The following is a 14,970-nucleotide window of genomic DNA, read 5'->3' as shown; positions in this document are numbered from 1 at the left end:
AAACATCTACTCAGAACTTTTGCCAATTTTTAAATTTGGTTATCTTTTTTTTTTTCTGTTGAGTTGTAGGAGTTATTTATATCTTCTTGATACAAGACCTTATCAGATATACTATTTGCAAATATCTTCCCCATTCTATGACTTGCCTTTTAAAGTTTTGATAGTGTTCCTTGATGCTTGAAAGTATTCCATTTTGATGAAGTCCAATTTATCTATTTATTCTTTTGTCACTTGTGCTTTTAGTGTCATATTTAGGAAACCACTGCCTAATCGAAACTAAAAAATATTTACTCTTGTGTTTTCTACTAACAGTTCTGTAGCTTTATCACTTGTATTTAGGTCTGTGATCCATTTTGAGTTAATTTTTGTGTATGGTATGTAGTAGGGGTCCAACTTCATTCTTCTGCAAATGATTACCTAGTTGTCGGATTATCATTTGCTTAAAAAATTATTCTTTCCCCATTGAATGGTCTTGGCACTCATGTCAAAAATCATTGAACATGAATATATGAATTTATTACTGGACTCTTTTTTCTAAACCATTAATCTGTGTATCTATCCTTATGCTAGTACTACATAGTCTTAATTATTGTAGATTTGTAGCAAGTTTTAGTGGAAGTCCCCTAACTTTTTCTTCTTGCTCAAGATTGTGTTAACTGTTCTGGATACTTTGCATTTCTGTATTAATTTTAGGATCAGCTTGTCAATTTTGGCAAAAAAAAAGAAAAGAAAAAGCCAGTTGGAAGAGTCTGCACTCTGAACCACTGAACCATTATTGAAGATTATTTAGTACCACAGAAAAATGCCTACTGTGGTCCTTGAATATAAGATTGTATTATTCTCTGGTAGACATAGATACGAATTAAAAGTTAAAGTAAGGTGATTGTTATTAGGAAGATGAGATCATGCATTGTCTTCTTTTTCCTTTCATAATTTTTTGTTTTAATGCTATTTTATAATAAGGAAAATGTGTGTTATGTTCTTGAGGGAAGGATTTATTTCTAAACTCCTTAAAGTACCTGGCATATTGTATTGTACATAGTAGGCACTCAGTAAATATTTCTTGGAATGAGCTTTGCATGGCTCATTTGCAGATCGAAAAAAAGTGACTTCTTTTGTATTGCATGTAGCTCAAAGTTGCTCTTACAAAACAACTATTCAATCCAGCTAAATTCAACAAGAAAAGAAACTTTATGCCTACAAATGTCTTTGAGTCAATTGTATTAGAGATATAGTAGACCCTTCATAAATACTGATTTTTCTCAATAGATTCACAATCCACCCCCCATCAATATTATCAGTTCCTTTAAAACTGAGCCTTTAAGAAATAATTTTTGAAGTATCAGGAAAGAATTCTTTTTTCAAGTGGGCAGTGTGAGCTAGATCTTAAGATATTTTCCAAAAAAAATCTAATCTTTGGGAGATTAGTAATTGAACTCCCTTCTGAAGTGTTAAAGTCTAAGGCTGTGGTTAGTGAATAAACTTTGGCAACCTATTAATTTATTCTTGGAAAGCTTTACTTGGATAACAAGATGACACTAACTGACGCCCTCAAAAGTTATATCAGTAGGGGGAAAAGGATAATTGTAAGTTACTCACAGGTAGTGAATTGCTCTTAGCTTCATTAAAGAGAGCAGGTGAGGGTTAGTGGGGGAGCAAGAGGGAGTGGAGAAAACCTATCTCCATGGCATCCCAGGAATACCACAAACCACTCCGCTTTTGCTTCCATGATTGATGATGCCACTAAAAACCTCCATGGGACCTCTGCACTTTCTTGAATCTCAAACTGTAGACCATTCATTATGCTCTATATTTTCTACCCTGACCTGATATTGACGTACGCTGTGTTTAATGAATGATATTTATCACGCACTGTTACAGCACAGAAAGTACTGTGTATCTTATCTTAGAGGCATGATCTAAGTGGTAAATGGAGCAAGTGAGGAATGGGAATAGAATCAGATGAGAAGGCAGGTCAGGGAGCTCAGGACAGAAAGGGGGAAGAGAGGGAACACCTGAGCTGGACTCTACAGCTGCAACAACACAGAGCATTCGAAACACGGGTGGAAACCCACAGTGGCCTCCTGCCATCTGTGTGGTGGCAAAGTGGCAACATCAGCAAAACCAAACCCTCCCAGCTTCGGATTCTCATCCGAATCGTTTTCCAGCTGATGCTTGGAACAGTTTCCCCAAGTACTGAACTCACGTGTGTGTAACCAGAGCCAAATATTCTAACCAAAATAAACCAAGGTAATATTCATATAAATATTTTAAAGAAAAATGAAAAGGAGAGGAAACCAGCCTATGCATATTTCTAAAAGAAAGCAAAAGAAGTAGACTTATACATGGTGCTGAGCCACGTGTACTTTTCTTTTATTTTTTTTTGTGGTACGCGGGCCTCTCACTGTTGTGGCCTCTCCCGTTGCGGAGCACAGGCTCTGGACATGCAGTCTCAGCGGCCATGGCTCACGGGCCCAGCTGCTCCGTGGCATGTGGGATCTTCCCGGACCGGGGCACGAACCCGTGTCCCCTGCATCGTCAGGCGGACTCTCAACCACTGTGCCACCAGGGAAGCCCCCACGTGTACTTTTATTGTGCCTTGCTTTGCTAATGTCCCCAACATTTCAGAGCACATGGTAATTGGGCAGGACGTGTCCCCAGCCAGTGCACCAGCCTTGCCAGGCCACAGCCATTGCAGTAAACACTGGTGTGGAGGCTCCCCTAAGGTAGAGGGAGTTACCTGAGGACACATCACAGGAGGCAGCCAGGAGAAATAAACAATTCCAAATATAACCAATTGATTGTACAAACGTAAACGTAAACATGAAATTACATTTTTCTCAAACCACTGGCCCCAAATGCATATGCCAAATCTCTCTCCTGACCAGGTAGAAGACCCCTTAATAAGACCCTGGGCAGATTCCATAAATTATGGGTCACTTCAGTTATTCACTTTCACTTCTTAGAAACCCGTCAAATTTCAATTTCCAGTTTCTTCTCCAACTCAGAGCTCTCTCCCTGATCACAGGCCTGTGCGTCTAAGGAGCCTCAACTAGGAGGGGCCGTAGCCTGTGCTTACTTCTCTTCTCAAAACAGCATCCAGGGACTTCCCTCGTGGCACAGTGGTTAAGAATCCGCCTGCCAGTGCAGAGGACACGGGTTCAAGCCCTGGTCCGGGAAGATCCCACATGCCGCGGAGCAACTAAGCCCGTGCACCACAACTGCTGAAGCCCGCGCGCCTAGAGCCCGTGAGCCACAACTGCTGAAGCCTGCCTGCCTAGAGCCCGTGCTCTGCAACAAGAGAAGCCACCGCGATGAGAAGCCCATGCACCGCAGCAAAGAGTAGCCCCCGCTCGCCGCAACTAGAGAAAGCCTGCGTGCAGCAACAAAGACCCAACGCAGCCAAAAATAAATAATTTAATTAATTAAAAACAAAGAACAAAAAAACAGCATCCAGGACTTCCCTGGTGGCGCAGTGGTTGGGAGTCCGCCTGCTGATGCAGGGGACACGAGTTTGTGCCCCGGTCCGGGAGGATCCCATGTGCCTTGGAGCGGCTGGGCCCGTGAGTCATGGCCGCTGAGCCTGCGCATCCGTCCGGAGCCTGTGCTCCGCAACGGGAGAGGCCACAACAGTGAGAGGCCCGTGTACTGGAAAAAAAAAAAAGAAAAAAAAGGAAAACCAGCATCCAGAATTCCAGGGGAATCAACGTTTGGTTTCAGGGTTTCTCTTTTCCTTCCGTTTTCAAGGCAAAACTCCTTTCTCCTCTGCTATTAGGGGCTGGGAGGGGAGGTGAGGAGGATGGGCAGATTCTCTCTATCACACTGCCTTTGTGTGGGCTGTCACTACTTCTCTGGCTAAGATGAGCTGGTCATCCATGCATTGTCATCCCAGGTGCCCAAACGCTGGGCTCTTACCAGTGACAGCATTATGAGGACACTGCCAAGCTAGCCTAAAGCTCTGGTCCCTGCTGTGACTCAATGCCCTCAATGCCCCTACTACCTGACCCCATAGGACATCCCATAGAAGCTCGCTGGTGAGCTTCCTATTCTCAGTGTGGACCCGTCTGCGTGGGTCAGGGGCGGGGGTTCAGCCACTCAGCTCATGTCTGGTGTTTGAGCTGGGAAAACTCACATATTGAAACAAAGTCAGGACTCAGTTCAGATACTCTCAAATCTTTTCTCCTGTTTTTGTGGGATATCCCACCTCCTCCAAATTTCTGAGTTCCATTGGTTTCAAGAACTAGCACCCTTGACTTTTCTTTGAAGGACGGCCCTCAAGCTACTGGAGCTGATGCAAGGGCCAAGGAGTTTATTCCCCTTGGGAGGTTGTTAACCAATAAACTGTCCAGCAAGGGAATATGAATGTCCAGCTTTCTTAACTCAGTTTGGGACAATTTCGAGTCTTAACTGAAATTCCAGAGCTTCCCTGCAGAATGAGGCCAAGGCCAGTTCGCTGTGGGACTTCTGGACCCTTGACTGGCTTTCTTCTTTTCCTTGTCCTGCTCACCCTAGTTCCCTTAGTGGTTTCCCCTGGAACTGCTTTCTTAATAAATCTCTGGTCCATAACTCCTCACTCAGAGCCTGCTCTTTGGGAACCTGACATGGCCTTGGGTAAGAATGGAGCTTGGCCACCGTGTTGCCCTTGTGATAATTTTATGAGTCAACTTGACCGGCTCACTGGATGCCCAGATTTCTGATTAGACATGACTTCTGTGTGTGTCTGTGAAGGTGTTTCTGAAAGAGAGTAGCATTTGAATTGGAGGACTGAGTAAAGCAGAAGGCTCTCCCAAAAGTGAGTGGGAATCCTCCGATCCTTTGAGAGCCTGAATAGAACAAAAAGGTGGGAGAATAGAGAATTTGTCCTTTCTCCTCCTGAGTGCTTGTGCAGGGACTTCCATTTTCTCCTGCCCCCGGGCTCCTAGTTTTTAGGCCTGCAGACACTGAGTAGAATCCAAGCCATCAATTGTCCAGCTCCCAGGCCTTTGAACTACAGCACTGGCTCTTCTGGACCTCTGGCTTGCAGACAGGAGATGGTGGGACTTCTCAGCGTCCACAATGATGTGAGCCAGTACCTGATAATAATCTCATTCTGTACATCTGTATCTACAATATATCTGTGTCTGCCCCTTATATATCTCCTATGGGTTCTGTTTCTCTGGAGACCCCGACTTAAAGCTCCTCCCCTCTTTACCCTGCCATCTCTTTCCAATTTTCTTTTTGATCAGTTTCTAAGGCCTGAGTAGCAGTTAAAGTTCCTTCCCTCCCTCCCTCTCCTCTTCCCTTCCTTTCTCGCTTCATTCTTTCTTTGTCTTTCTTTTCCCTTCATCTTTTATCTCTCATCTAGAATAAGCCCTGTGATACCAGATTTCTAGTCCTTTCTCTCACATCACTCTTGGAATCTGGGGGGAAGCTAAACTATTTTGGATTCTTTAATGGACTAATTCTCTTAATAATAATTCTCCTGCTTTCATTACTGTACTAAAAATGGTAATGCCATTAGTGCTGAGCACAGGTTGTCATTTTTTATGAAAAAGGAACAGGAACAGGGCAGAGAAGAGGGCTCTTGAAGGCCCCCTTGCTCTGGGTACCACTGTCGAGTCTTCCTTGAGGACCAGACTTCCAGCTTCCAAATCTACCCAAAATAAGGGTGCAAAGCCAGAATAAGTCCCTGGAGAAGCCCCATATGTTCTCCCCTGGCAAACAATCATCAGTTCCTCTGGTGCTTAGTAATAGCTGAAGCTCTGGAAAATACAGAAAAGGATTAGGGCTCACTACCAATGTAACTGTGAGGTGACTTCCATTTGGTGCTTAGAGTTTGAGTACAGTGGTGCCTTGGGAAGTTGAAACCAGAAGCCTGGACAACAGCTGTATAATTAAAATGGCTACGTGGGCAGGGGTGGTCCCCCTGTCTCTGATACACAGCACTCATGAATGGAAGTGCTCAGCATCCCAGTGGCTCTCCTGAACTGACTCATCCATTACTGGGGTAATGATTTTCCGTCTGACCAACAGCAAAGCCAAAGGCCTATTACACAGGCAACATAAAGTTAAAAAGACATTATGAATAAAACGTTGGCTCTGGCAGGCTTTTGCCAACTCTTCTCCAGAGAAGATTGCCTGATGCCGACACGTGTTTATTACACTTAATAATGTTTACATAAGTCTTCCTTGAGCTCATTAGAGCTGTCAGATCAGAAGTAAATGTGCTCCCCCCTCGGTTTATCTTTAAAGATTTTGCAGTCAATAAAGCAAGATGAATGGCATCCAGGGCACAGACAACGTACTCTCTCCAGCTTTGCAAACACTGCGAAGTTAAACCCCTCGGTCCGGTTGGGCTCTTGGGTCTTAGGCCTGCATCTGGTCAGTCCCTTCGTTCTTGAGCAAGAGAGCAGTGCTTCTCCAACGTTAAGGGGCTTGGAATCACCACAAGAGCTTGTTAAAATACTGCTACCTTCATCCCCGGTGATTCTGCATCAGTGGATCTGGGGTGGGGCTGAGAAACATGAATTTCTAGCAAGCTCTCAGGTGCTCTTCAAGTGCATTGGCCCTTACTCACCCTGTTCTAGGGGTCATTTGCCATCATCTCGTTTGTTGGGGTCGGGGGTGCCCCTTGACAATTCGGGGCATCCTGGCCTATGGCATGCAACAGCAGCAGCAGCGGCGGCCACGCAGCGACGGCCGCAGCGACTGGGCAGCAGCGGGAGGAGCAGCAGCCGCGCGGGTTGCCGCGGCTCGCGGGCAAACCCTCCTGGGCTCGCGTGGGTCCGCGCGGGGGCTCGGCCTGCGTGGAGGGGCGGGGCCTGGGGTTGGGGGCGTGGCCTGGCGCACGGGGGCGGGGCGCGGCGTGCGGGGCTCGCACTTCTGCTCTCGGAGGCGGTGGCAGGGGTTGAGGGCACGGCCAGCGGGCGGCGCGCCGCGGAGTCCTAGGCAGTCCGCCGAAAGGTAAAGCCAGGAGAGCGCGCTGGCGGGTCTTCTTGCCTGACCGCCGCATAAGCCCCGGAGCGTCCGGCCCCCAAACTAGGTTTGGGCGCCCAGGGCATTTGCCTAGCATCCAGGGACCGGCTGCTGAGCTGGGGGTTTGCATGTACGGCGCCGCCGGGGCCCGGGCGGGGGTTTCGGGGTCTGCAGCTGGAGCCTGCGGCCATCCCGGGACATCCGGACTCGGAGACAACTTTGCGCAGCAGCGGTCCTACTCTAAGTTCCCTTTATTGCTATTGTCTTAGCGCCTCCGGTCCGACAGTCTTCCCGGACTCCAGCTTTGTTCTCAACAGGCCAAACCCGCGGTCCCCTAGGGCTTGAACCCGGGAATCGCTAGCAAGTTGCACCTGCCTGCAGGGTCCTCCCAGGCTCCCTTCTCGGCCCTGCGAGGTCCAGCACGGTCCTCTGCTCACCAAGGCTGGGCACCTAGAGACCCGGCGCCCACGGGGCCAGCGGTTTTCGCCAGTTTCCCTGTGGTCCGGGATCAAGGGCAGAGGCGTCAGACTTCCGGGGTGCGCGTGATTTGAGGCTGGAGAGAGGGCAAGAAAAAGTTTGGAAGCTCGGCTAGTGCTGGGGAGCCGGCAGCGCCCAGCTGCCCATGGCGCGAGTTGGAGAGAGTGCTACGGGCTTGTCGCCGGGCAGAGGGACTCTGGGTACCTAGACGCCAGGTGCAGAGAGGGAACCTCCAGGGCAGAGGCTCCAAGCTTGGACTATCGGCAGAGATGAGATGCTTGTTGTGTGCACTCATTGGCAAGAAAAGGCTGTGTGTTATTGCAAAGAAGATGGGCGAAAAAGAGAGAGGAAGAGGGAGGGACTAGGGATACACACACACACACACACACATAATTGCATTGTACCCAGTGTACACTTTTTCTCCCTCCAGATATTTTGGGAAACCTATGCACGGGATGCCTTCTTGTACCCGAACTCCCAGAGGTGGGGGTGGAGGTGGGGGAAGGGATAAGTTTTCCCCAGTGCTGGAGCTCATTTTGAAAGCGAACAGGTGACAGAAACCTTCTTGGTGTGTGTGTGTGTGTGTGTGAGTGTGTGTGTGTGTGTGTGTGTGTGTGTGTGTGTGTGCGCGCGCGCGCAGCGGCGAGGGATGCTGGGCCGCCCATGGAACCTCCTCCCCTCCAGTCCCCCGTCCCTCTTCCCGCTTCCAGCTCGCGACAGCGGTGTGAATTTTCCTGCCACTCCTGGCCTAAGGCTGGCAGGCGAGAGGCGAAGTGATGGTCGCGGAGTGGAGCAGACAAAGGGTGCACTTGGACGACCCTCCGAGGGCGAGGCGGCTGGTGTGTGTGTGTGTGTGTGTGTGTGTGTGTGTGTGTGTGTGTGTCTGGAGGGGCTCCCTTTCCTGCCAGCTAGGGAGAAAGCATTGGTAGCAGAGGGATGAGGTAGAAGTGGGAGAAAGGTGAGGTGGGGCGGAGGGGAAGAAACCCTGCGGGAGGAAGAAGAGAGCAGAGATTTAAAACCACCTTGCATGATTGGCTGTAAAATTATAAGTTAATTTTAAAAAGAGTTGGGGGCGGGTGCTGAACTAAAATTTTAGAGGATAGGGACACAGTTAGTTTGATTAATAAAGGTATTTTAGCGAGTGATGTTAAAGTCTGAAACCTTCGCCCAAGTTTATTGCTTGTTTTAGATAATCTCCTTTGACATATCTTTCCAGCACCTACTCCGGAAGTATCTTTTCACTGTCTTAAAGAAGTAAAAGACATATATACACAAATAAAATGCAGCTAAAATGAAGTTTAAATGAAGCTTTGAGCAGGATTAAATGGCTTGTGTAACTGCTGAATGTTGCTAAAGTACTGTCAGGACTATAAAATAGCCAGACAAAAATAAAGGAAAAAAATAATTGTAACAAGAAAACGAAGGCTTTACAAGAACTTCAGTGATGAACACATAACAATTGGTGGTATGATGCAGTAATTATTTTCGTATTTACACCATTAACGATTGTCTTTTAACGTTAATGTCCTGATATTTTATTCCTTCTCATTTGCAGGCAAAAGCGCATCTGAGACTGCATCAGGGAGTAATTTGGTTATATAAAGTCATGAATAGAAAACACTAAACCATGCTCAGAACTCTGACAACACAGAGCCTGAGACATAACAACCTCATTTGCTGTTTATTATCTGTCTTTATAATTCTGTTTACCATCATTTGCATAAATGAATAGCTAAATTGTATAGTATATCCCTTTTAGGAAAATAAATACTTGATGCTTATAGAGAGACTGGGAGGGAGAGGAGGGCTAGCAGGTAATTCTTACATCAAGCACGAAAAAGATTTTTTAAAAACTTTGTGGGATTAGAAGCCTTCTGGAAATAATCAGAATGTAAATTCAGCCTACTTTAGGCATCCTTAATTTATTTAACTTGGTTCAAGTACTTTTTAACTATATATGTAATTCGTCAATGGGCAGATTCTAAACTTCTTTCCTAGCTAATCTTAACAAAACAAAACAAACCAAAGTACTCTATCTTACATCATAAAGCAATTTTTGTTAACATGAAAAACTCTTTTTTTCTTTCTATTTAGACTTTCAAAGGGTAAATTTTCTGAAATGAAGGAAGAGTTTTTTTCTGAAGGAAGCTCAAAACAAAATTCTTCAGCAGAAATTTAAATTAATAACATTTCAAGACAAACATCAGAGGTCACACATTTTAAAACTATTGTTAATTATTTTAACCGTCGGATCTTTGCTAAAATTGTCTTACTCATATGATAAAGGGAACAACTAATAACTGTATTAAAAGAGCTCTGAAGTAACTTGCCAGCCAAACGGCTGAGCAAAACATGTAGTTGTTGGGGGGAATCAGTCAATCCCATGAATGTTTAAAAAAATCTATTTATTCTTGCCAGGCACACAAAATATCATGATGATTGAATGCACCATTTCCTGCCCATACAAATATGCTGGTCTCATGTGGAACAGCACAATGAAATCAGTATTACCTGAGAATGGATTCCGTGTGGGAATAAGAACCTTGTATATATTTTAAGTGCAGGGGGAAAAAAAGAATAAGTGACAAGCAAGCTGTTCATTATAGTGGAGGCTGGTGTAAGATTGTGTAATATCGGGGCAAGTTCTTACAGTTTCGCTGGTTACAAACTTGGGAAATGTAATCGTGTGAATAAAGTACATTTTGAATACAGGTTTATTTATTATGTTCATTCTTAAAGTCACTACTCCTGTTATCACTTTTATATTCCAAACGTTTCAAAGGCTGCCCAATATCTCTATATTTCTATTGTTCTTTATATCATTGTTCTGTAGGAAAGTTGTCTATTTTTCTTTTTTTAAAGGCTAAAATCTGACTTCTGGTTAAATGATATATTTCTGTGACATACATTTACTAAGTACCCATTATTAACTACCAGATACTGCACTAGGTGCTAGGGATTCAAAGATGAGTTAGACTCAGTCCTTGTACTTAGAAAGTGAGGGAGACAGTTATGTGGATAAACAAGTGCAGTAGAACGTAATCCGTGGCAGTCTGTCCTAAGGCTCTGGAATGACATAGATTGAGTTCAGGGCTTCTCTGGTGGTGCAGTGGTTGAGAGTCCGCCTGCCGATGCAGGGGACACGGGTTCGTGCCCCAGTCCGGGAGGATCCCACATGCCGCGGAGTGGCTGGGCCCGTGAGCCACGGCCGCTGAGCCTGCACGTCCGGAGCCTGTGCTCCGCAACGGGAGAGGCCACAACAGTGAGAGGCCCACGTACCACAAAAAAAAAAAAAAAAAAAAGATTGGGTTCAGCTTTCAGCTCTGCCTCTTACTAGCTGTGAGACCTTGATCCGATTTGTTAACCTTTCTGAGCGTCAGTTTTCTTTTCTGGTCAATGGGGGAAATAATACCATTCAGATCACAGAGCTGTAAAGATGACATGTCAACATATTTTAATGTCTTACATCTTAAAAACATACCCTGGATCCCGTAGTTCTGAGCACCCCTCACGTCATTTCTCTGCTCCATGCTGCCGTCAGATTTCTGAAGATGCTGTATCTTCACATCCTCTCTCCTTTACTGTTCATCCTACACTTGTGTGGCTTCTGCCACTACCACTTATGGAAACAATGTCTGTTGAGATCAGCAGTGACCTCTATGTGGTCAGACCCAGGGACCTACATGCTTCCTCAACTTCTTGGAGCATTTGAAAGGGTTGATTGGTTCCTTTTAATTCATAAGCTATTCTCTCGGCATCAATGACTTGGGTGGCTTCTGTGACACTAGACATCTCCAGTTTTCCTCATTAGGCTTTTATTATTTCTCAGCTGGCTCCTTGTTCATTATTTGTCTCTAAATGAAGGTTGGATCTTTTTTCCAACCTTGTGGCTTCATCCTAGCCCTCTTATAGCTCCATCCCACACCCAGATGAAGGTCCACCACTACAGAAAGTAAGTTTAAGTAATCGCCATTTGGAATGGTCTGCTTTTTCTCTTGGCCAACAGAGTACATTTAATCAAAGGCTAATCTAGACATATAATTAAGAGACTGAGTATCAAGCATGCTGAATGTTGGCATACAGAAATTTTGACAAATAGTAGAAACTAAAGCACAGTAACCAGAGTGAGGTATACCATCGGGGCCGGCCCCAGGACCATTGGCTTTCCCGTCGCCCCCCTTTGGTCTGGGAGGCTGCGTTCTTAGCACTGTGAGCACCCTTGAGTTCACTTCACTGTGCAATGGCCGCATTTGCGAGTTACAAGGATTTACTTCAAGAAGGTAGCAGTGACGTCCATGTAACTGCGTCAGCAAGACTCGGTGACGTTATTGGAACTCAAAGATCAAGCATAGTCTAAGCTTCAGTTTTCTGAAGATAGAGGCATTTTCTTTCACAAAAGAGGCACAGAAATGCAAGAATTGGTTCCATTGTAAGCATTATCTATATTCTCTGGAAGCTGCTGGCGCTGATCCTGGCTTTTTCCTTGGATGACAGCGGGCTGTAGACTCAGCCTCTTAGTGGTCCCCCTTTCTCCCTGTCTTCGCTCTTCCTCGTCCTTCCTTCCACTGTTTAGTTCCTTCCTTCCCCTTCTTCAGGGCTTCCTTTTTATTTCTTCAGTTTCTCTTATTCCTTTCCTTTCTTTCTCCCCTTCTCCTGTCCCTCATCCTTTTTATCGTCTTCTTTCATCGTTCTTATGTAAGCAGAAACAAAATAGAAGGATCTACATGAGCTTTTGCCCAGCTGTTACCACCATCAGAGGATTGAGTCTACCACATGGCCTCTGCCTTTTCTACTTGGTGGTCTTTGCATCCATCACTTGAAACTTGAAGAACCTTAAAATTCTTGCCTCAGTTTTCCCTACGTCAACAAATAAACATAGAAGAGGTGGAAGCAAGGGATTAGAAAAATTGGTTTGTGGATCCGTGCTCCAGAATGACATTTTCCAAGAAGGAGTCTTTTTTTTTTTTGGTGGTACGTGGGCCTCTCACTGTTGTGGCCTCTCCCGTTGTGGAGCACAGGCTCCGGACGCGCAGGCTCAGCGGCCATGGCTCACGGGCCCAGCCGCTCCACGGCATGTGGTATCCTCCCGGACCGGGGCACGAACCCGTGTCCCCTGCATCGGCAGGCGGACTCTCAACCACTGCGCCACCAGGGAAGCCCCAAGAAGGAGTCTTTACCACCAGGTGATGTATATAAAGGTGGCCTCCCTGCTTCCTGAGCTTGGGTACTGTTTATGTCTGTCTTCGCAGTGATGATGACACCTAGAATAATGGTTTAAATGATGATAACTAATATTTTGGAATGCTTGCTACGTGCCAGATTCTGTGCTACACGTTTGATACATGTTTTATTTATTCCTCACGCCCAGTGGGCCCATATTAGAGGTGAGGAAACGGACCAGACAAGGTTCAATTGCTTGAGCAAAGGTGGCAGGACTCAAAGTATGGGAGTAGCAACTCAGCTCTTCTTAGCTGCCGTGCTCCATGCTGCAGCGACGCTGGGGTTCTTTGACTACGTTCATATTGATGGTGAGCCGCAGGAATGCCCTGAAGCCATAGTATCTGATCTAATAACACTGCAAAGTAATGATGGGTGGGGAGACTGGCATTCATTGGCCTGTGGGCTCAACTTGTAGAGGAGGTCAGCTGGGTACATCTTAGGATGAGAGCCTTTATAGGAAAGCGTGGTAAGGGCAGCTCATCATTGTCTCTCTCTCTCTCCAGTGTGGCTACTGGGGAAGCCTGAAAACTAAGGGGGTTTTCAGGTGGGATGACCTAAGCACCACAGCTTTGGGAGAGCCTTAAGAGACTTCAGTGGCTTCTTGCTCTTCTTTCTAAGGCAACGCCCTGTTTAATTTTTGAAAGAAAAACATGCTGTAGTTTGTCTTCAGTGCGAATGAATGGTACAAAACACGGTTGGAGCGGAGGAGAAGCAGGATGGCCTTGTGTGGGTGAAGTGAGCCTTGGCCGAGGGGTAAGCACAGAGGGACCTCCTCTTCTGCAGGTGAGGGTGGTATCTCTGATTCTTTGCAGAGGCAATGCCCAGGAGGCCGTAGATGCTGTACGTGGGGAACTGCATGTGACGGAGATGGCAGCTGGCAGCCAGTGCTGACTGTCTTAGAAGGGCTTCCAAGATGTATCTTGTGCTCTGACAGAGTTCCTTCCAGCACCTAGTTGGAGCTGTATGAGAACATGGGCAGTCAAAAACAGGAGTCTTCCAACAGTTCCCTGACTGGTCACCTTGTTTCTACCTTTGCCTCACAAGATGGGCCTCATTCAGATGTTAATCAGAATAAGAAACTTCCTGAGTGATGGGCCACCCACGGCTTCCCACCTCTCTCTCTTCCTAAAAACCCAAGACCTCGCAGGGGCCTAGGAGTCTCTGCGTGCTCTGCCCCCGTTATCCTTCTGACCCCCTCCACTGGCCTTCTTTGTTGAATAAATGAATGACTCTTGAGTGAACCCGGGATCATCCAAGGTGCTCAATAGTGTCTTTTTAACAAATAAAGGAGAGACTTCCTGTTTCAACGGCGACACTAGAGAAATTAAGGTTAGAAACGAAAGGCATGGGGACAGCTTAGTGAGTGGACGAATGAGGGTAAATGCAATCTCTCAGAACTGCTGGATGCTAACCTAGAATTGTCATCATCTATTTGTTCATTCATTTCACAAGAATTTATTGAGAATCTACCATGTACCAGGCACCAGTCTAAAGGCTGGCTGTCCATCAATGAACGAGCAGGCAAAGTCACTGGCCTCTTGTGGCTGACATTCTATTAGGAGAAATATATTACAACAAAGTAGACAAAATGATAATTTCAGGTGACAGTACATCCTGTGAAGAAAGCTTCAGCACAGAGTTGCAGGAGGATAAGTTTAATTGCAGATCCCACACCTTCCTGGTTTTAAACTCTGTCCCCCTTTCTCCTGTGCTGAAAATGGTACTGATCTCAAAGATGAGTACGGTTTAAACGGTCTCACATAGTGCGAATATATTGTCTTGTCTTCCTTAAGGTTTTTCCACTAGGCAAATAAGGCTTACTTTACAGATATTATTTGAAAAACAAACAGTTTGGCAAAAGAAGGCCCCAGAGTGGTGGCTTCTGTGAATCTGTTCTTTATTTAATCTTAAAACTCTAGTGAATGTTTCACGGATACAAATGGCAATTTTAGGATTGTTTTGATAAACAATTTAATAAAGAAGTCAAACGTGGAGTAGAAGCTTTTCCTTGCCTTCACACGCTAATACATTCAACATTATACTTAAAAGAGATCATTCTGAAAAATTTAAATTGAAGAGGTTCAATTTCCATGTGATTTATCATTACTTACTTAATTTTCTCAGTACCGATTTTGGCCCCTTTATTTTCTGGTTAGTGTTAATTTGTTATGGCAGTGATAGAAAATAAATACAGGCTCCAAATCAATAGGATTAGCTTAGAAACATAAATGCTTAACAGCAAGGTTAATGGTTAACAACAAAGAAATAATGATTGCTATGGATGAAGCATTCAGAGCCTTTTTGATACTACCCACTGGG

This window comes from Hyperoodon ampullatus (assembly GCF_949752795.1).
Source record: "Hyperoodon ampullatus genome assembly, chromosome: 5".
NCBI lineage: Eukaryota > Metazoa > Chordata > Mammalia > Artiodactyla > Ziphiidae > Hyperoodon > Hyperoodon ampullatus.
This window is presented reverse-complemented; position numbering follows the sequence as displayed.